Source organism: Scyliorhinus torazame, chromosome 19 (genome assembly GCF_047496885.1).
Source record: "Scyliorhinus torazame isolate Kashiwa2021f chromosome 19, sScyTor2.1, whole genome shotgun sequence".
Classification (NCBI taxonomy): domain Eukaryota; kingdom Metazoa; phylum Chordata; class Chondrichthyes; order Carcharhiniformes; family Scyliorhinidae; genus Scyliorhinus; species Scyliorhinus torazame.
In genome coordinates, this window is record NC_092725.1 from 1,268,510 (window position 1) to 1,290,576 (window position 22,067).

Sequence of the window (22,067 nt, forward strand, 5' to 3'; positions counted from 1 at the left end):
CCTAGATTAATCATAGATTATCATTGAAATTACAGTGCAGAAGGAGGCCATTCGGCCCTTTGAGTCTGCACCGGCTCTTGGAAAGAGCACCCTCCCCAAACTCAACACCTCCACCCAACACCAAGGGCAATTTGGACATTAAGGGCAATTTATCATTGGCCAATTCACCTAACCCGCACATCTTTGGACTGTGGGAGTAAACCGGAGCACCCGGAGGAAACCCACGCAGACACGGGGAGGACGTGCAGACACCGCACAGACAGTGACCCAAGCCGGAATCGAACCTGGGACCTTGGAGCTGTGAAGCAATTGTGCTATCCACAATGCTACCGTGCTGCCCTTGAGAAGAAATAAATCTACACTATATCGTTTTACCGTAATCCATGTACCTATCCAATAGCTGCTTGAAGGTCCCTAATGTTTCCGACTCAACTACTTCCACAGGCAGTGCATTCCATGCCCCCGCTACTCTCTGGGTAAAGAACCTACCTCTGATATCCCTCCTATATCTTCCACCTTTCACCTTAAATTTATGTCCACTTGTAATGGTTTGTTCCACCCGGGGAAAACGTCTCTGACTGTCTACTCTATCTATTCCCCTGATCATCTTATAAACCTCTATCAAGTCGCCCCTCATCCTTCTCCGTTCTAATGAGAAAAGGCCTAGCACCCTCAACCTTTCCTCGTAAGACATACTCTCCATTCCAGGCAACATCCTGGTAAATCTTCTTTGCACCTTTTCCAAAGCTTCCACATCCTTCCTAAAATGAGGCGACCAGAACTGTACAAAGTACTCCAAATGTGGCCTTACCAAAGTTTTGTACAGCTGCATCATCACCTCACGGCTCTTAAATGCAATCCCTCTGTTAATGAACGCGAGCACACCATAGGCCTTCTTCACAGCTCTATCCACTTGAGTGGCAACTTTCAAAGATGTATGAACATAAACCCCAAGATCTCTCTGCTCCTCCACATTGCCAAGAACTCTACCGTGAGTGAGGGAGAAAGTACGAGAGTTAGGTGGATAGTGTGCGAGGGAGAGACTGTGAGAGCGGGAGGGACTGTGAGTGAGGGGCAGTGCGTGTGAGGGAGACTCTGCGTGTAGTGAGGGAGTGTGAGTGAGGGAGGGAGTGGGAGTGAGGGAGGGAGTGTGAGTGTAGTTAGAGTGTGAGTGAGGGAGAGAGTGTGTGTGTGTAGTGAGAGTGTGAGTGAGGGAGCGAGTGAGTGGGGAAAAGAGTGGGAGTTAGGGGGAGAGTGGGAGTGATGGAGATAATGTGAGTGAGGAAATGAGTATGAGTGCCGGAAGTAGTGTGAGTGCGGGAGGGAGTGCGAGTAAGGAGGGACAGCGAGACAGGAAGGGAGGTATGCCCGAATGCTGGAGTGTTTGAGAGTGTGAAATCGAGAAAGAGTTTGAGTGTATGAGATCGAATCCAGAGATGGAGAGAGTGAGATCGAGAATGAAAACGTTTGAGAGAGTGAGATCGAGTGCGAGAGAGTTTGAGAGTGTGAGTTCGAGGGTGAGAGTGTTCGAAGGTGTGGGATCCATTGCCAGAGAGGGAGAGAATGTAAGGTCGAGTTTAGAGAGTTTCAATGATTCGGTTTCAATTGTCTGTGTTTCTCTGGGTGGGTCCACTGAACTCTGTGGTGTAGCTGTCTCTGTAACTGTGACCATTCAGTTATTCAGATTGAGAGCTTGAGTGAGAGAGAGATTGAACGAGAGAGTGAAAGAGACAGAGTCAAAGAGATGGTTTGAAGTGCAGATAGATGGGGTCAACTGTAGAGAGAGACAGCTGTGACGCTAGATTTCCTGGGAGGAGATGGGACTAGTAAGAGAGAGAGTGTAACTGTGAGTGTGAATGTGTAAGAGAATGATGGAGGGAGCGACTGTTTAAGAGGGATTGCATGTGAGAGACTGAGCGTGTGCAAGAGGGAGAGTGTGCAAAAGTTGGGGTTGTGTGTGAGAGAGTGTGCAAGAGTGCGATTGTGCGATTGGCAGTGAGTGTGAGAGAGGGAGACAGTATGAAAGAGGGATAGAGCGTGAGAGAAGGAGAGAGTGTTTGAGAGGTTGAGTAAGAGCGGAAGATCGTATGAGAGAGATGGGGAGAGTGTGAGGGAGAGAGTGTGAGAGACGGAGAAACTGTGAGTGAGGGAGGGAGTGCGAGTGACGTAGAGAGTGTTCGTTAGTGAGGTATGAGTGAGCGTGGGAGTGTGAGTGAGGGATGTAGTGTGAGTGAGGGAGGGAGTGAGAGGTCGAGGGTGTGATCGAGTGTGGGGTCGAGTGAGAGAGTGTGAGATCGAGTGTGCGAGTTCGAGATCAGGTATGAGAAAGTGTGAGAGACTTTGAAATCGAATGCGTGATTGTATGAAATCAAGTGTGAGAACGAGCATGAGAAAGATTGTGAGAGAGTGTGAGAGAGTTTGACGGAGTCACCACGCGTCAGATGGAGCGTGTGAGAGAGTGTGTGAGAGAGTTCGAGCGTGTGACAGTGTGAGTGAGTTTGAGATGTACTGTGAAAGAGTTTGAGAGAGCTTGAGAGAGGGTGAGAGAGTTTGAGATCGATTGTGAGAGAGTGCAAGATAGAGTGTGAAAGTATGTGAAAGAGTTTCAAATAAAATGTGAGAGAGAGTGCGATCGAGTGACAGGGAGTGTGAGATCCAGTGTGAGCGAGTGTTAGGGAGTTTGAGAGAGTGGTGACACTGAGTTTGAAATTAAGTGTGAGAGATTTCGAGATCCAGTGAGTCGTGTGTGAAAGATTGCGAGATCGGGTTTGAAAGTGTTTGAGAGAGTGAGAGAGTTTGACATCGAGTGTGAGAGTGAGCGAGATCGAGTGTGAAACTTTTGAGAGAGAGAGAGATATCGTTTGGAACCGTGTGTGAGAGAGACTGAGATTAGGTTAGTGAGAGTGTGAGACCGAGTTTGGGAGAATGCGGGAACGAGTGTGAGAGCGTGAGAGATGTGTGAGATCGAGTGTGAGTGAGTCTGAGACACGTTTAGACCGAGTGTGAGACACTATGCGATTGAGTGTGAGAGGGTTTGACAGTGTGTGAGGTCGAGAGTCAAATCGAGTGTTAGGCAAGGTGAATGAGTTAGAGAGAGTTTGATGTCGATTCTGCGAGAGTGTGAGATGGAGCGTGTGAGGGAATGTGTGAGAGTGTGATAGAGTTACGATCGAGTGTGAGAGAGTGTGAAACAGTTTGAGATCGAATGTGAGAGAGTACTCGAGAGTTTGACAAAGTGTGAGTCAAGTTCCCTTTGTCAGACCGAGTGAATCTCTCGTTGTCAGACCGAGTGAATCTCTCTTTGTCTGACCCAGTGAACCTCCCCTTGTCTAACCCAATGAATCTCTCTTTGTCTGACCGAGTGAATCTCTCTTTGTCTGACCCAGTGAATCTCCCCTTGTCTGACCGAGTGAATCTCTCTTTGTCTGACCCAGTGAATCTCCCTTAGTCGGACCCAGTGAATCTCTCTTTGTCTGACCCAGTGAATCTCCCTTAGTCGGACCCAGTGACTCTCCCTTTGTCTGACCCAGTGAATCTCCCTGTGTCGGACCCAGTGAATCTCCCTGTGTCTGACCCAGTGAATCTCCCTTTATCTGACCCAGTCAAACTCCCTCTGTCTGACCCAGTGAATCTCTCTTTGTCTGACCCAGTGAATCTCCCCTTGTCTGACCCAGTGAATCTCTCTTTGTCTGACACAGTGAACCTCTCTTTGTCTGACCCAGTGAATCTCCCCTTGTCTGACCCACTGAATCTCTCTTTGCCTGACCCAGTGAATCTCCCTTAGTCGGACCCAGTGAATCTCCCTTTGTCTGATCCAGTGAACCACCCTTTATCTGGCAGTCAAACTCCCTCTGTCTGACCCAGTGAATATCCCTTTGTCTGACCCAGTGAATCTCCCGGTGTCTGACCCAGTGAATCTCCCTTTGTCTGACCCAGTGAATCTCCCTTTGTCTGACGCAGTGAAGCTCTCTTTGTCTGACCCAGTGAAGTACCCTGCGTCTGACACAGTGAATCCCACTTTATCTGAACCAGTGAATCTCCCTTTGTCTGACCCAGTCAATCCCCCTTTGTCTGACCCAGTGAATCTCCCTTTGTCTCACCCAGTGAATCTCTCTTTTTCATACCAAGTGAATCTCCGTTTTTCTGACCCAGTGAATCTCCCTTAGTCGGACCCAGTGAATCTCCCTTTGTCTGATCCAGTGAACCTCCCTTTATCTGGCACAGTCAAACTCCCTCTGTCTGACCCAGTGAATATCCCTTTGTCTGACCCAGTGAATCTCCCTGTGTCTGACCCAGTGAATCTCCCTTTGTCTGACCCAGTGAATCTCCCTTTGTCTGACGCAGTGAAGCTCTCTTTGTCTGACCCAGTGAAGTCCCCTGCGTCTGACACAGTGAATCCCCCTTTATCTGAACCAGTGAATCTCCCTTTGTCTGACCCAGTCAATCCCCCTTTGGCTGACCCAGTGAAGCTCCCTTTGTCTGACCCAGTGAATCTCCCTTTGTCTCACCCAGTGAATCTCTCTTTTTCATACCAAGTGAATCTCCGTTTTTCTGGCCCAGTGAATCTCCCTTTGTCTGAACAATGAATCTCTCCTTGTCTGAGACAGTGAATCTCCCTTTGTCTCATCCAGTGAATCTCCCTTTGTCTGACCCAGTGAATATCCCTTTGTCCGACCCAGTGAAGTTCCCTGTGTCTGACCCAGTGAATCTCCCTTTCTCTAACCCAGTGAATCTCCCTGTGTCTGACTCAGCGAATCTCCCTTTGTCTGACCCAATGAAGTCCCCTTCATTTGACTCAGTGCAGATCCCTTTTTCTGACACATTCAAACTCTCTTTATCTGACCCAGTGAATCTCTCTTTGTCTGACCCAGTGAATCCCCTTTGTCTGACCCACTGAATCCCCCTTTGCTGACCCAGTGAATCTCCCTTTGTCTGACTCAGTGAATCTCCCTGTGCATGATCTTGTCGATCTACCTTTGTCTGACCCAGTGGATCTGCCTTTGTCTGACCCAGTCAATCTCTCTTTGTCTGACCCAGTGAATGTCTGTTTGGCTGACCCAGTGAATCTCCTTTTGGCTGACCCAGTGAATCTCCCTTTGTCTGACCCAGTGAAACTCCCTTTGTCTGACCCAGTGAATCTCCCTTTGTCTGACCCAGTCAATCTCCCTTTGTCTGACCCAGTCAATCCACCTTTGTCTGACCCAGTGAATCTCCATTTATCTGACCCAGTGAATCTCCGTTTTTCTGACCCAGCGAATCTCCCTTTGTCTGACCCAGTGAATATACCTCTGTCTGACGCAGTGAATCTCCCTTTGTCTGACCCAGTCAATCCACCTCTGTCTGACGCAGTGAATCTCCCTTTGTCTAACCCAGTGAATATTCCTTTGGCTGGCCCAGTGAAGCTCCCTTTGTCTGACCCTGTGAATCTCCCTTTGTCTGACCAAGTGAATCTCCCTTTGTCTGACCCATTGAATCTCCCTTTGTCTGACCCAATGAATCTCCCTTTGTCTAACCCAGTGAATCTCCCTTTGTCTGACCCAGCGAATATACCTCTGTCTGACCCAATGAATCTCCCTTTGTCTAACCCAGTGAATATCCCTTTGGCTGACCCAGTGAAGCTCCCTTTGTCTGACTCTGTGAATCTCCCTTTGTCTGACCAAGTGAATCTCCCTTTGTCTGACCCATTGAATCTCCCTTTGTCTGACCCAATGAATCGCCCTTTGTCTAACCCAGTGAATATCCCTTTGTCTGACCCAGTGAATCTCCCTTCGTCTAACCCAGTGAATCTCCCTTTGTCTGACCCACTGAATCTCCCTTTGTCTAACCCAGTGAATATCCCTTTGGCTGACCCAGTGAATATCCCTTTGTCTGACCCAGTGAAGTTCCCTTTGTCTGACCCTGTGAATCTCCCTTTGTCTAACCCAGTGAATATTCCTTTGGCTGTTCCAGTGAATATTCCTTTGGCTGGCCCAGTGAAGCTCCCTTTGTCTGACCCTGTGAATCTCCCTTTGTCTGACCAAGTGAATCTCCCTTTGTCTGACCCATTGAATCTCCCTTTGTCTGACCCAATGAATCTCCCTTTGTCTAACCCAGTGAATATCCCTTTGGCTGACCCAGTGAAGCTCCCTTTGTCTGACCCAGTGAATCTCCCTTTGTCTAACCCAGTGAATCTCCCTTTGTCTGACCCACTGAATCCCCCTTTGTCTAACCCAGTGAATATCCCTTTGGCTGACCCAGTGAATATCCCTTTGTCTGACCCAGTGAAGTTCCCTTTGTCTGACCCAATGAATCTCCCTTTGTCTAACCCAGTGAAGTTCCCTTTGTCTGACCCAATGAATCTCCCTTTGTCTAACCCAGTGAATATCCCTTTGGCTGACCCAGTGAAGCTCCCTTTGTCTGACCCAGTGAATCTCCCTTTGTCTGACCCAGTGAATCTCCCTTTGTCTGACCCACTGAATCTCTCTTTGTCTGACTCAGTGAATCTCTCTTTGTCTGACCCAGTGAATCTCCCTGTGTCTGACCTAGTGAATCACACTTTGTCTGACCCAGCGAATATACCTCTGTCTGACGCAGTGAATCTCCCTTTGTCTAACCCAGTGAATATTCCTTTGGCTGACCCAGTGAAGCTCCCTTTGTCTGACCCAGTGAATCTCCCTTTGTCTGACCCAGTGAATCTCCCTTTGTCTGACCCATTGAATCGCCCTTTGTCTGACCCAATGAATCTCCCTTTGTCTAACCCAGTGAATATCCCTTTGGCTGACCCAGTGAAGCTCCCTTTGTCTGACCCAGTGAATCTCCCTTTGTCTGACCCAGTGAATCTCCCTTTGTCTGACCCACTGAATCCCCCTTTGTCTGACCCAATGAATCCCCCTTTGTCTAACCCAGTGAATATCCCTTTGGCTGACCCAGTGAATATCCCTTTGTCTGACCCAGTGAAGTTCCCTTTGTCTGACCCAATGAATCTCCCTTTGTCTGACCCAATGAATCTCCCTTTGTCTAACCCAGTGAATCTCCCTTTGTCTGACCCATTGAATCTCCCTTTGTCTGACCCAATGAATCTCCGTTTTTCTGATCCAGTGAATCTCCCTGTGTCTGACCCAGTGAATCTCCCTTTGTCTAACTCAGTGAATATCCCTTTGTCTGACCCAATGAATCTCCCTTTGTCTGACCCAGTGAATCTCAGTTTGCCTGACCCAGTGTGTCCCCCTTTGCCTGACCCAGTGAATCTCTCTTTGTCTGACCCAGTGAATCTCTCTTTGTCTGACCCAGTCAATCTGCCTTTGTCTGACGCAGTGAATCTCCCTGTGTCTGACACAGTGAAGCTCTCTTTGTCTGACCCAGTGGATCTGCCTTTGTCTGACCCAGTGAATCTCTCTTTGTCTGACCCAGTGAATCTCTCTTTGTCTGACCCAATGAATCTCCCTTTGGCTGACTCAGTGAATCTCCCTTTGTCTGGCCCTGTTAATCTCCCTGTGTCTGGCCCAGTGAATCTCCCTTTGTCTGACCCAGTGACTCTCCCTTTGTCTTACCCAGAGATGCTCTCTTTGTCTGACCCAGGTAAGGCCCCTTTGTCTGACCCAGCGATGCTGCCTTTGTCTGACCCAGTGAATCTCCCTTTGTCTTACCCAGGCAAGCTCTCTTTGCCTGACCCAGTGTACCTCCCTTTGGCTGATCCAGCGATGCTCCCTTTGTCAGATGAGTGTAAAAACATGGATTAACTCTGGGAGGGTATTTCCATTCACGAGCTCGTATTCGATGAGAAATAAGTATTGATCCGAAACATACTTGAGTTTATTTTCTTATTTGATGGAATGTTTGCGTGTTTCACACCAGCAGTGACTATTGACCGTCGTCTAAAATAGTCGAGCGACGACAATTAGTGGTTGCCCACAGATCCTTAACAAAAATGCCCACACCCACTCAACAGGCAATTCGAATATAAGAATTAATGGACCATAAGCCTTTTTCCGAGAATATGGTAGTTTGTGTCGTAAAATCCACGAGGAAGGGGGATGTCCTCTCTTCCGCTCAGCTTAATGTGGTTACCAGCAGTTCCCAGGGAATGCTATACTGTCCAAATCGCTGTCAGCTCTGACTGGACCTCCCAGAAATAGATGGGCAGTAATGTCGGTGTGGTGTAGGTAAAGCTCTGGCAGTTTGTGGCACCGCTCATTGACGATCACTGGAAGAATCAAGCTGTTCAATCCATCAATGGAACTAGTTCATGTATTTCTACAAATTTAAACTGCCTAATTAAATATGATGCGACCCTGGCCTCAAATCCTAACTCTCTGTTTATGAAATATCTTCTGAACTTATCATGGAATATATTCAGTGACTCAATCTACTCAACCGTCTTGCCAAAATATTCAATGTAGAAATAATATGAACCTCTCCTCATCATTTGACGACCATTGACATGGAATTTACGCTTTTAATTCTGTAATGTGTCTGATTAGAATCCATAGCATCACAGCGGACAAATCGAACAACTCCAGAATTTACTATCGTTCGACAAGTTTCCAATTCCTTCTTCCAAATTCCAGTGAGTTCAATGCCTCAGAGAACGGGTTACTTTCAACAATCAGCCCAATGAATGTTCCACTAACCTCCTGCAAAGTAAATATCTCCTTCCTTAAACAGGGATACCAACTGTTCCTTCAGTTCTCTGTACCTGACGTCACTAATACTCTTTACACTACTAGCAACACTTCAAGAATTAAAAATTATATTCCCGGAACAGTACTGACTACGACCATTAACTTTTTACAATATTACATCTACAAGATGAATATTTATTTATGATTGAGTCATCGACGAAGCCGCCAATACTACTTTGCTCCGTCCCAATATTTCCCCATTCTGTTCGGCCAACCCAAGAGCATAGCACGGAAGTGTTCAACTGACCTAAACTATCTCCATCCCTTTGTAAATTCTTGTGCCTTCTCGAACTTCTCTTCCTATCCGTTTTATATTTCATTCAGCAAACACAAATGCAATACAGTCAGTGTATTTATCCAGTATTGTGAAGTATTGATGATTAATTAAAGTTTGGGGTCTCAAAATTGCTGGAAGCTTCGTCCTAGAATTAACAATATTCGAAAACAAATAGATCAAATTTATATCTATCCTGTTCGCGAGACAATCCTGTATTCAGGCTCACGTATTATCACCCAACAAGGTGAATACTTATCTTGTACGCTAACTTTTCTGCACAATTTATAATACTGAATTAAAAACCTGCTGCTTTTACTTCTCCGCTTTCCCCCTCCGTCTGTTACATCAGCAATGGACTCGACTATATTTATCAAAATGGCTGTCGTTTCCAGCACCACATGCTCTTTTGATGATTATTTTATGATGTATTAAATGCCCAATGTTTTTCACCTTAACTAAATCGTTGGTTTACTGATTTCTGGGCAGCTCCGAATTTTGAGAGGTGAGGAACAGAGATGAACGATTACACATTAGAGTGACATCACACATATCAACCCAATGCTTATTTCAGCTGAAGTGATTGATATTATTTTATCTGCAGTTCGGATTTCTGATGTTGAGTAACTGATTTATTATTTCAGTTACTATCTACATGCGTATGGATATATAATATATATTTCCATTTTAATACAGATCGTGACCTTGTTCGTATAATTCTTGTGCATCTATTAAATATTCTGTGTCTGTACCTGATAAAGAACTGACATTTTATTTTCTATGTTAAAGTCTGGTGGGAGGTCAAAGCACACGTTTTGCAGATTTGATTGTTGAAAAAATGCCAAATGAGCTAAACTGACAAGGGATCACTTAGCACAAAGAACAGAGCAAACTGAAGCAGCTGTGTTCAGGGAGCGGCTCCCAGTCTAGCGACACTATGAAAAGAGCTCATTTAGCGAGTCTGCACCGAAAGGAGGTTATTTGGATTTCACTTTACTCTATCATTCCCTGTTTGGTCATTGCTGTTTGGGATTTGAGGAAACAATAAAATGATTGATGGATTACACGGCCATGTGTGAAGTTCCTGATTGTTTCGTGAGTTGGAGAATGGGCCAACCAATGATTTGCAAAAGGTGTTGCAATTACATGTGGAGTGCAAAGCAGTGATGCCGTTTTCGAAGAGACAGGGGGCACGATTCTCCACTCCCACGCCGGTTGGGAGAATCGCCTGGGCTGCCGAAATTTCTGGGGACGCTGGTCCGACGCCCTCCCTCGATTCTCCCAAGCGGCGGGAACAGGCCGGTCGAGTTTCGCGGGCCGCAGGCCGGAGAATCGCCGGAGACACCCAAAATGGCGATTCTCCGGCACCCCCGCGATTCTGAGGCCCGGATTGGCCGAGCGGCCAGGCCAAAATGGCGGGTTCCCCCCAGCGCCGACCACACCTGATCGCTGCAGTCGTGGGCGGTGCGTGAACGCTGGGGGGGAGGCCTGTGGGGGGGGGCGAGGGGGGATCCTGCACCGGGGCGTACCTTGAATGTGGGGTGGCCCACGATCGGTGCCCACCGATCGTCGGGCCGTCCTCTCTGAAGGAGGACCTCCTTCCTTCCGCGGTCCCGCAAGATCCGTCCCCCATCTTCTTGCGGGGCGGATTTGGGCAGGACGGCAACCACACATGCGCGGGATGATGTCCGTTATGCGGCGCCGGCCGCGTCATCTATGCGGTGCCGCTTTTACGCGGGCGACAAAGCCTGGCGGGGGTAGATGACGCGGCCCCGATACTGGCCCATTGTCAGGGCCTGAATCGGTCGGGACCGGGGCCGTTCCGCGCCGTTGTGAACCTCAACACCGTTCACGACGGCGCGGCCACTTCGGCGTGGGGGTGGAGAATCACGCCCAGGTATCCGCGATTTGGTGTCAAACCAGCGCCTGCAGCAATTTTGGCATCGGAGGCTATTCTCTGCACAACAGCCATTTCCGATTTTGGCATCGGCCAACGGAGAATCCTGCCCCGGACACCCAGAAATAATCGCCTCTGTATTTCAACGAGATCAAACATCAGTGTTTCCCAGCTCTGTCTGAGAAATACATGAACATAAGTGGTCCTATATTACTGCCTTCTTCACACAGTAACATTTGTGGAACACTTATGGATGTGGTACACCCAACATTCTCGGCAGCAATACAAGATGGAGGTAGGAGCAAAGATCGGCTCCAGCCTGTCAATAACAGAGGCCTTAACACCAGTGGCAGACAGAAAAGTGCGGTACCTGATCAGGAAGCAGCTATCCAGCAAAAGCATTGTAGAAGATAGGCACTGCCCTGTCAATGCAGCGCCAGAGCCGGTCCCAGCAAGAGAGATCTGTGGCAATGTTCATTAATTTATGCAGCCAATTGGATTTGCTGGGGAGCCCAAACTAGTGACTTTCAAAATAATGGTGGAAATAAAGTAGTAACGAACGGCCAATTTGAAGATCTAGTGGTGAAGCATCTAGTAAATTACAGAGTGCCACAACGCGGTGTACAAAGGTGGTGAGAAATTACCTCCACTGCTGAGGCAATGAGGGCACTCATTTCTCCTCAGATGATGACATCTCGGCAGCAAGGACAGCAGTGCCTGCAACATTTCCCGTTTCGTGTCGGTTCAAGGGGTCCTCCACTTCAACCACATGGCCATAGGAGGTCTGTGGGAAAGTGCATTTGCACACTCCACTCAGAAGATTTTCCTTTCCTTATACCTTTGAAGATCATACCTTGCAGAGGAAGTGTAGTGACAGGAACTCCAGGCAACTATCAGTGGATAACAGCAGCACCCAGATGAATCTATTTACCGAAAGGTACACAGGAGCATTGCACTACCAGCCAGCGACTCCAACTCTTGCTCGAGACCGCACATGTTTTGATGGTTTTAAAGGTGCCGGCAGCTGGGATCGCTATCTCTTCGTCCTGAGAGGTGGGGGTTGACGTGTACACCTAGGTTTTCCGATGCATCTGTCAGGGATGTCACGTGACCACGATGTTCAAAGCAACTCCCCCCCCCCCCCCGGGTCGGCTAAAAGCCCCTCCCCTCAGGTCCATCAATTCCATCCCCTCCCTCCCCCACATACTGGAGTTCCTTAGCTCGATAAGCCAGCCTAACGGGCATCTCCGTTCACGCGTTGGTAGCAATAAAGCACCGCTTGTTGGGGTTTTCCCTGGGGAGATGTCCTGCATCAACCGGCCTCTCAAATGTCTTCTGTCGGTTCTGGTAGCTCCTTGGTCGCCACTTCTCCTTGTCCGATGACGAGAGGTGCTGGACGTATGACTTCATATTCGTCCATTTCAATGTCTGATCTGTACGTACCATGTGTAGGTTGGAGGTTGAAGAGGCTACCGCCTCTAGTGAAGGCTCTCTTCTTCTTGAAAACCAAATGCTTCCGTAGGACCATATCCTGGGTCCCTACGTCACATGTCACTGGTCCTGCCTTGGCTGCAACAAATCCCTCGAGCCACCAAGATCCATTGCCAAACTTCTTTATGAACAGCGGATCATTTATTCAAATCCTCTCTCCGCCTTCGATGCGTCATCGTTCTTTTATTGGTGATCTTGCCTGGACTCCACCCTTCCAGGGAAATCCCGGGAGATCAGGCTCCGTCGGTCGGCATTCGCTGGCGCACCAGCAGCTCGGTCCCTGCAACTCCCATCCTGGAATGTGGGGTAATCCTATCCAATACCACATATTTGGTAGCCAAGGAAGCCGGCGACTCTTTACTCATTCCAGCTTGAAGGTCTGCACAGTGCGTTGCATCAGCCTATTTCCCGATGTGTGGTACAGTGCTGATGGTCCCATTGAAAGATCTAAACCGTTGGAATTGCATACTGGTAAACACGGTACCATTTCCAAAACGAGGACATCGGGTACACCTTGAATAGAATAAGACTGGCGTCACGACCAAATGGTCATGAAAGGTGCAATGGAATTAATCTGACAGACTCAATCCATTTCGAGTGAGTGTACACCAACAAAAGGAAAATGGTCTCCATGAAAGGCCCCACATAGTCGACGTGTATCCTTATACAAGGCCTACCCCACTATTTTCCCAGGGTTCAGAGTGGCCGCAGAGGGCATGTTCATTTGTACCCGACACTGGTACAATGCTCGACCACGCTGGTAAGGTCGGCATCGGTACCAGGCTACCAGACATAGTTCCATGCCAACAATCTCATTTTCGAAATGCCCAAGTGGACATTACGCATCTCCTTCAACAACAGGCGTCTTCCAGGACCCGCAACGACGACAAGCGAACCCCACAGGAGCATACCACCCCTCCTCCCCCCAGCTCAACTCATTTTCTGGTCAAAAAAGGCCTCAGAATCCGTTTATGAACCACTGAATTCCACGTTATTTCCCCTGAGTTTTTAGGGCATTCCAGTCAAACAAAACCCTTCTTCCATTCGCTATGTTGGTTTTCAAGAGAAAACAACCCGTGGTACTAAAAAAAGGGGCAAAAATTAAAGTACTCTAGCGTGAGCCACGTCATCCGCATCTTCCCCCTTCATTAGGCCACCAGAAGTCGGGTTGACCCTGTGGCCCAAATAGATCAATTCATCAGTCTGGAACGTGCACATTTTCCTTTTCAAGCGCACCCTAGCATTCGAGAATCTTTTTCGCACATCTTGCAAGTGGGCTACGTGTTCCTCTTCTGCGGACCCAGTAATCAGGAAATGATCTAAATCAACGTCAACTTTGGACGGACCCTGCATTAAATTCAGCATGGCACATTGGAGAATTGTGCACGCTGACGGACACCCCGAAATATAACTGAGGTGCACCGATATAAACCATTGTTCGTCTTGATGGTAGTACACACTTGGGATGTCTCATCTCACTCCAGTTGCAGGTAAGCAGGGCTGATGTCCCGCCAGGTGGATTTCACCCCCCCCCCCCCCCCCCAGAGAGTTTAGCGTGCAGGTCCTCAAGCTTGTTATGTGGTACGGACCAGTTTGGTGCTCGATTGGCTGTTGCTTATAATCCCCGGAGATTCGGGCCGGAGGGCGGGTACGATAGGTGCGGCCCCCTGTGCAAACTGTACAAGTGTATTGATGGCAATGACTTGAAGGCACTGAAGCTCTGCTTCCAGTTTTCAAACATAGAATAAGGGACCACTCTGGCCCGACAAAACGCTTGGTGTGGCCTCAGGATCGGGATATATTTTGTCTTGGAACCCCTTTATCCTCATCGGTTCATGCCGGAATTCTCGAAATACGTTCTGATAACTTCGTACACGTCCTTTTAGCCCAGTTTGAGTATTGATTACCAATTCAATTTTGTGATTGAGGCACTCACGCCCCATTAAGCTTTGACCCTGTTCACTTATGACAGCAAATGGGAGCCGGGCTACTGCCACGCATCTGCTACCAGGGCCACCGACCTCCCCTTGCTTTTTTGCACTTCTCTTGTATAAGTGGATAACTAGGCTGTAATGTTTTTCAACCTCACCGGTTCATCCCCGCCTTGCAGCTATCGCTGACTGAAGCCGTAGGCTCTACTTCCATCTTTAAAAGGCGTCCATTGGCAAGTCGTGTTATGGTTATTGGAGCCATTCTGACAATCCTAATTTGGTTCAACATTAACACGTCAAATGACTGGTATTCCTCCATTCTGTGAACGGCTCCCAGTCTCCCCCCTCTCCCCTAAACACCCCCCCCCCCCCCGCACCGCACCGTCCTCGGCCGGGAAGGCTCTGCTTATCTCTGCAGAAAAGCCTCAGGTGACCTTTTATGACATTGGAAACACTTGCCGCTCAGAACCTTCACCTGTTTGGGGCGTGGCTTCGCCCGCAACCAAAACACTCAAAGAAACTTGCCATTCGATCAATGCCGCAGCTCCTTCCCCAGTTCCTCCCATGGTGTATCGTCCCCTCTTTGTGCCATAAGCTTTGTTTCTGTTCCCCATTGGGTTGAACTTATACCGCTGAAGGATGATAAAGGACTTCGGGTTAGAATGAAATCGAATTTATTCTACGAGATCAGTGAATGATTTGGAATCAGGGGCCTCAGGGGAGGTCAAGCTTATTGCTGCACTGTAGGTCCAGCTCTCCAAAGGCCGTGAGCAAAATTATTTTCGTCCGCTTCTGCGTCATTTGCTCTGAAAAAGTATCACATATGCTCCACATATTGCACCCAATCCTCCTCATCTGCATTTAAAGGCTCAAGCTTACCAAAAAGCAGCATGACGGTGCTACTTCCAGCGGGCACTGGAAATAAATCGGAACCGAGACCAGAAAAACTATTGTGCTCGTCACGCAATCGGGTCCTTCTCCCTAATCGCCGATGTAGTAACAGGGACTCCAGCGAGTGTCAGCGGATAATAGCAACAGTTTATTTCGAGGCAAAACAAATTACAGAAAGTATAAGTGAACATAAAATAACCAGCCAGCGGCTGCAACTTTCCTCCTAGACTGGATCTGTTCTGCAGGTTTTGGAAGGCCCCAGTGTGCTTGAATCGCTTTTCCCTGATAAATCAGGCGAGACATGGCCTCCGAGGTTTCCCGAGGCCTTGATCGGCGAGATGATCTGAGCCCTGATATTTGTCACAGCAAAAGGCTTATGTGAGTTTTGTCTTTATTAACTGAGGCATTGAAGAGAATAGGAGGAAGGTTATGTTGGAGCGGTTTAAAACTCTGGTTAGGCCCCAGTTAGAGTACTGTGTGAAATTATCGTCACCAGAACGAAGTGATTGTACTGGAGCGGGCACAGAGGAGATTGACCAGGATGTTGCCTCGCCTGGATTGTTTCAGCTATCACGAATGACACAATGTGCAGGGGTTGTATTCCTTGGAGTGGAGAAGGCTGAGGAGATTGGGGACCTTATTGAGGTGGATATAATTATAAGGCACATACGTTTCAGAAGAAGGTCGTTTCGCTCTTAATAGAACATTACAGCGCAGTACAGGCCCTTCGGCCCTCGATGTTGCGCCGACCTGTGAAACCACTCTAAAGCCCATCTACACTATTCCCTTATCGTCCATATGTCTATCCAATGACCATTTGAATGCCCTTAGTGTTGGCGAGTCCACTACTGTTGCAGGCAGGACATTCCACGCCCTTACTACTCTCTCAGTAAAGAGCCTACATCTGACATCTGTCTTATATCTATCTCCCCTCAATTTATAGGTATGTCCCCTCGTGCGAGACATCACCATCCGAGGAAAAAGGCTCTCACTGTCCACCCTATCCAATCCTCTGATCATCTTGTATGCCTCAATTAAGTCACCTCTTAACCTTCTTCTCTCTAATGAAAACAGCCTCAAGTCCCTCAGCCTTTCTTCATAAGATCTTCCCTCCATACCAGGCAACATTCTGGGAAATCCCCTCTGCACCCTTTCCAATGCTTCCACGTCCTTCCTATAATGCGGCGACCAGAATTGCACGCAATACTCCAAATCCGGCCGCACCAGAGTTTTGTTCAGCTGCAACATGACCTCATGGCTCCGAAACTCAATCCCTCATCCAATAAAAGGTAACACACCGTACGCCTTGTGGAAACTTTCAGGGATCTATGTACATGGACACCGAGTCTCTCTGTTCATCCACACTGCCAAGAATCTTACCATTAGCCCAGTACTCTCTCTTCCTGTTATTCCTTCCAAAATAAATCACCTCACACTTTTTTGCATTAAACTCCATTTGCCACCTCTCAGCCCAGCGCTGCAGTTTATCAATGTCCCTCTGTAACTTGTAACATCCTTCCGCAATGTCCACAACTCCACCGACTGTAGTGTCATCAGCAAATTTACTCACCCATTCTTCTACGCCCTCCTCCAAGTCATTTATAAAAATGACAAATAGCAGTGGCCCCAAAACAGATCCTTGTGGTACACCACTAGTAACTGGACTCCAGTCTGAACATTTCCCAAAAAAAATCACCCTTTGTCTTCTTCCAGCTAGCAAATTTCTGATTCAAACTGCTAATTCACCCTGAACCCCATGCCTCCGTATTTTCTGTAGTAGCCTACCGTGGGGAACCTTATCGAACGTTTTACTGAAATCCATATACACCACATCAACTGCTTTCCCCTCATCCACCTGTTTGGTCACCTTCTCAAAGAACTCAATAAGGTTTGTGACGCACGACCTACCCTTCACAAAACCGTGTTGACTATCTCCAATCAAATTATTCCTTTCCAGATCATTAAACATCTTATCTCTTATAAACCTTTCCAAGATTTTGCCCACAACAGAAGTAAGGCTCACTGGTCTATAGTTACCTGGGTTGTCTCTACTCACCTTCTTGAACAAGGGGACAACATTTGCTATCCTCCAGACTTCTGGCACTATTCGTGTAGACAAAGATGACTTAAAGATCAAAGCCAAAGGCTCAACAATCTCCGCCCTAGTTTCCCAGAGAATCCTAGGATAAATCCCATCCGGCCCAGGGGACTTACCTATTTTAACACTTTCCAGAATTGCTAACACCTCCTCCTTATGAACCTCAAGCCCTTCTAGTCTAGTAGCCTGAATCTCAGTATTCTCCTCGACAACATTGTCTTATTCCTGTGTGAATACAGATGAAAAATATTCATTTAGCACCTCTCCTATCTCCTCGTACTCCAAGCACAACTTCCCACTAATGTCCTTGACTGGCCCTCCTGTTCCCCTAGTCATTCGTTTATTCCTGACATATCTACAGAAAGGTTTAGGGTTATCCTTGATCCTACCTGCCTGATACATCTCATGTCCCCTTCTGGCTCTTCTTAGCTCTCTCTTTAGGTCCTGCCTAGCTATCTTTTAACTCTTGAGCGCCCCAACTGAACCTTCATGTCTCATCTTTACATAAGCCTCCTTCTTCCTCTTGACAAATGTTTCGACTGCTTTAGTAAACCACGGTTCGCTTGCACGACCACTTCCTCCCTGCCTGACAGGTACATACTTATCAAGGTCACGCAGTAGCTGTTCCTTGAACAAGCTCCACATTTCCATTGTGCCCACCCCCAGCAGTTTTCCTCTCCATCCGATGCATCCTAAGTCTTGCCTGATCGCATCATTATTGCCTTTCCCCCAGATATACCTCTTGCCCTGCGGTATATACGTATCCCTTTCCATCACTAAAGTAAACGTAATCGAATTGTGGTCAGTATCACCAAAGTGCTCACCTACCTCCAAATCTAACACCTGTCCTGGTTCATTACCCAGTTCCTAATCCAATATGGCCTCGCCTCTCGTTGGCCTATCTACATACTGTGTCAGGAAACCCTCCTGCACACATTGGACAAAAACGGACCCATCTAAAGTACTCGAACTATAGCGTTTCCAGTCAATATTTGGAAAGTTAAGGTCCCCCATAAGAACGACCCTGTTGCTTTCGCTCCTATCCAGAATCATCTTTGCAATCTTTTCCTCTACATCTCTGGAACTTTTCGAAGGCCTATAGAAAACCCCTAACAGGGTGACCCCTCCTTTCCTGTTTCTAACCTCAGCCCATACTACCTCAGTAGACGAGTCGTCATCAAATGTCCTTTCTTCCACCGTAATACTGTCCTTGACTAACAATGCCACCCCTCCCCCTCTTTTACCACCTTCCCTGAGCTTACTGAAATATCTAAACCCCGGCACCTGCAACAACCATTCCTGTCCCTGCTCTATCCATGTCTCGGAAATGGCCACAACATCGAAGTCCCAGGTACCAACCCATGCCGCAAGTTCACCCACATTATTCCGGATGCTCCTGGCATTGAAGACCCTAATGGAGAGGGAAATAACTGGGGGTATCGATTTAAGGTAAGGGGAATGAGGTTTAAAGGAGATTAGAGGGAAACCTTTTTCATACAGAGCATGGTCGCAATCTGGAAATCGCTGCTTGAAAGGGTGCGAGAGGCGGAAACGCTCACAACTTTTAAGAACAATTCAGATGAGCGCTTCAAATGACACTGCAGACAAGACTGTCCAAGTTCTGGAAAATGGGAGTAGACGTTAGGTACTTTATGGCTGGCACAAATGTGCCGGTGTCAAAGGGCCTATTTCCCTGCAGTAAAACTCAATGAATTTTTGACTCTTTTAATGAATTGAAGAATTGAAATAAAGGGAGATTTCAGCACATTTATCAACTGCTCTCTGAACTGAGTCTGGGTCACGGCATAGATGCCAGTGTTGGTGCAGAAACCCAAGAGCTGAAGCATGAAGGCTAATTCCACAACAAATCAATCTAGGTATGTAGACCGATACAACAAATAGTTAATCCTCCACCAGATAGAATAAAGTGTTAATGTTGACCATAACAGGATGAAATTGGCCGAGATAACAAACAGCAAAATTATGGATTTCCTTCGACTCTCCATCTCTGGGTCTCTGAAACTCTCCCCACTGCCATGTACCCGGAGTCTCCTGCGGGCCCTGCTGCTCAGGACAATGTGTCTGATGGTGAAAACATTGAATAGAAGAATCAGGAAAAATGGGATCCACGGAGTTAGAATGTTGTGGAGGAGCACAATTGTTATCCAGACAGGAGAGAACAGAACGTCCATTGGGACAACACAAAACCAGGGGGTATTTGACAGCATATAGCGGCCTGTTAACATAAAATACCAGAAAATGTTCTTCAAACAGCCCATCACAGTCACTGTTCCCAGAACAACAGCCGCCGTTTCCTCGCTGCAATATTTACTTTTCAGTTTGGGGCAACAAATGGCCACAAATCGATCCAAGGTGAAAGTGACGGTGAACCAGACAGAGCAGTCATTTACTGTATACAGCAGGACAGCGTGGATATTACACAGGCTGCTGAACCGCAGGAAATTAAACGTTTGATCGAAAACAATCGGAATGTGTATCAATAGCAGGTCGAAGATAACAACCAGGAGATCGGCTGCTGCCATGGCCACCAAGTAACACGTGACACATTTAGAAAGACCACAGTTTCTGCATTTCAGGGTCACAATTGTCAATACGTTCGCTGTAAGGAAGTGAAATAAACAATGACACGTCTCATTAGTCAGGGGCAAGCGTTGCCAGATTGATAGAGATTATCTATATTACCTGTAATATTTAAAACTGAGCAGTCTGAAAAAACAAGCAAGAAGGCATGTGATAGAGCAGGAGATTAAACAACAAAAACTGAAATTGCGGAGAGAGAGACACAGGAATAACGGAGGGGATGGGAGAACCTATAGATGGAGGGGTGGCTGTGAGGGAATAATAGGCAGACAGAAGGGAGATGAGGAGATTCAGAAGGAAAGGAGTCTGTGGAGAAAGGGACGACCTAGAGAGAGATTATGTTAAGGGCAGGTGTGTGATGTGGAAAAATTCCACCTTTTCCTCTATAATCCTATTGCAAAAGATATGTTTTTATGAAGGCGTCTTCAACATTTCCAGTTGTCCAAATTGTAATTCCAATCACTGAGCGAATTTAAAGGTCAAATCAAAGGGTACAAATTTGATTATTAGAAAATTTGAACAGCAAACCGTAACAGACACTCAATCCTCAAACACTCAGACGTGCACATAAGAAATTATGATTTCTAGAAATATAACATGCACTTCGATTTTTAGAAATGTAGAACAGAAACAGGTCACTTATCTGCACCCCTCAAAACGGTTGTTGCAAATGCTGCTGGCTTGAAGCATTTTTCTTCTACCCTGGAAGGGAAATGAAGGTTGGAAACGTCTGTGGCAGGATTCTCCATTGAGAAACAGAAACGTCACCAGGATTGGGCAGCGCTGCTGTACAGAACTGCACGACTGCTTTGGGACGGTAAGGATGAATAGGCAGCACCTGTGCCCCTGGCACTGAACCCCAAACCAGACTCTCGGAACCCTGCCGTTCCCACCCGCACCCCCACAACCGGGGGGCTACCGAACCCTCACCCTGCAAGACCTGCCAGGCCCAATATCGACCGCCATAGCCGGGTGGCCTGCTCACGAAGGCCACCAGACACTCACCCCCTGTGCTGAATACATCTGACTGTCCAACACTGTGCAGTTTCCGTCTCTCCCTCACCAACCCCCACTCAGGGGAAGTACATCCACAACCGCTGTGACAGCAAGAAAAGCGGAGGGGACCACTGGATCTGCAGCCCCATACCGCAGTGGAACAGAGGTCACTTGCACTGATTGATGAGCCCTGAGTCAGGGCAGTCCATTGGCGGAGGCCGGGATGGGGCGACCAACCGAGACCAAGCAAACTTTGGTTTTCCATTGCCTCGTGTGTCACCACCCCCAGACACCACTAACCCTCCAACCCGCCACATACCCTCCCACGCCGCCCCTTCAACCTCAAAACCCATACCACCTCTACACCCCCCACACTGCCCCTCCATCCCCACAACACTGCGCCATTCTGCCTCCCACACCACCACCACCCACCACTCCAACCCACGGTCCAGTCATCCGTCTTGTCTTGTGCCTTGCAGGATCAGCTGGCGATGAGGCGAGCCCATCTAGTAACCGACCCTACTCCGACCCCAACCACAGCCTCAGGGGGAGGTCAGCGACGAGGAGTACATGGTCAGCGATGGGAGCCCTCGACCCACAGCGCGAGACACTCGAGAGCACCGGTACGGGGACGACACTGACTTTCCATCAAAGCTGCCGCCAACATCCTCCACCATCCCGGAGACACACACCTCGGTTGTGCAATTTAGTGAAGAGGCTCCTGGGGCACTATCTGCTGCACACGACACATGAGCTGCGGGAAATCAGGTGGCGGTAGGAACCCCTGACGGGCGGACGGTGGGAGGGCGGCCCGACCCCAGGGAGTATCTGCCGTCCAGATGGGATTAGGGCTTTTGGAAAGAGCGCTTTAATCGATAGGGGAGATGCTAATACAGAGTCAGGGACTGCTTGAGGGGATTGGCAACTCTCCAGCGCCTGCATGTGCTGTTGGCGGAGTGCAAAGTCTTGCAGGAGCAGATGGTGGTGCCGACAATTTGAGCCGCCTAGAACAAAACCGCACGGTTGGCATCCGTGGTGGAACCCTTGGGGGGCGAAGGTTTCAGCCATGGGTCGGGATGTCGAAGGACCGGGCATTCTGAGCAGGCGGTGGCCGAGGCCAAGGGCAGGGTTGCCCTACCACAGACAGTCATGTACAAGGGCCACCTGCATGGAAATTGCAGTGCCACTCCTGACATTGGCCCAGTCTCAGCGAGTCATGACTGAGGAC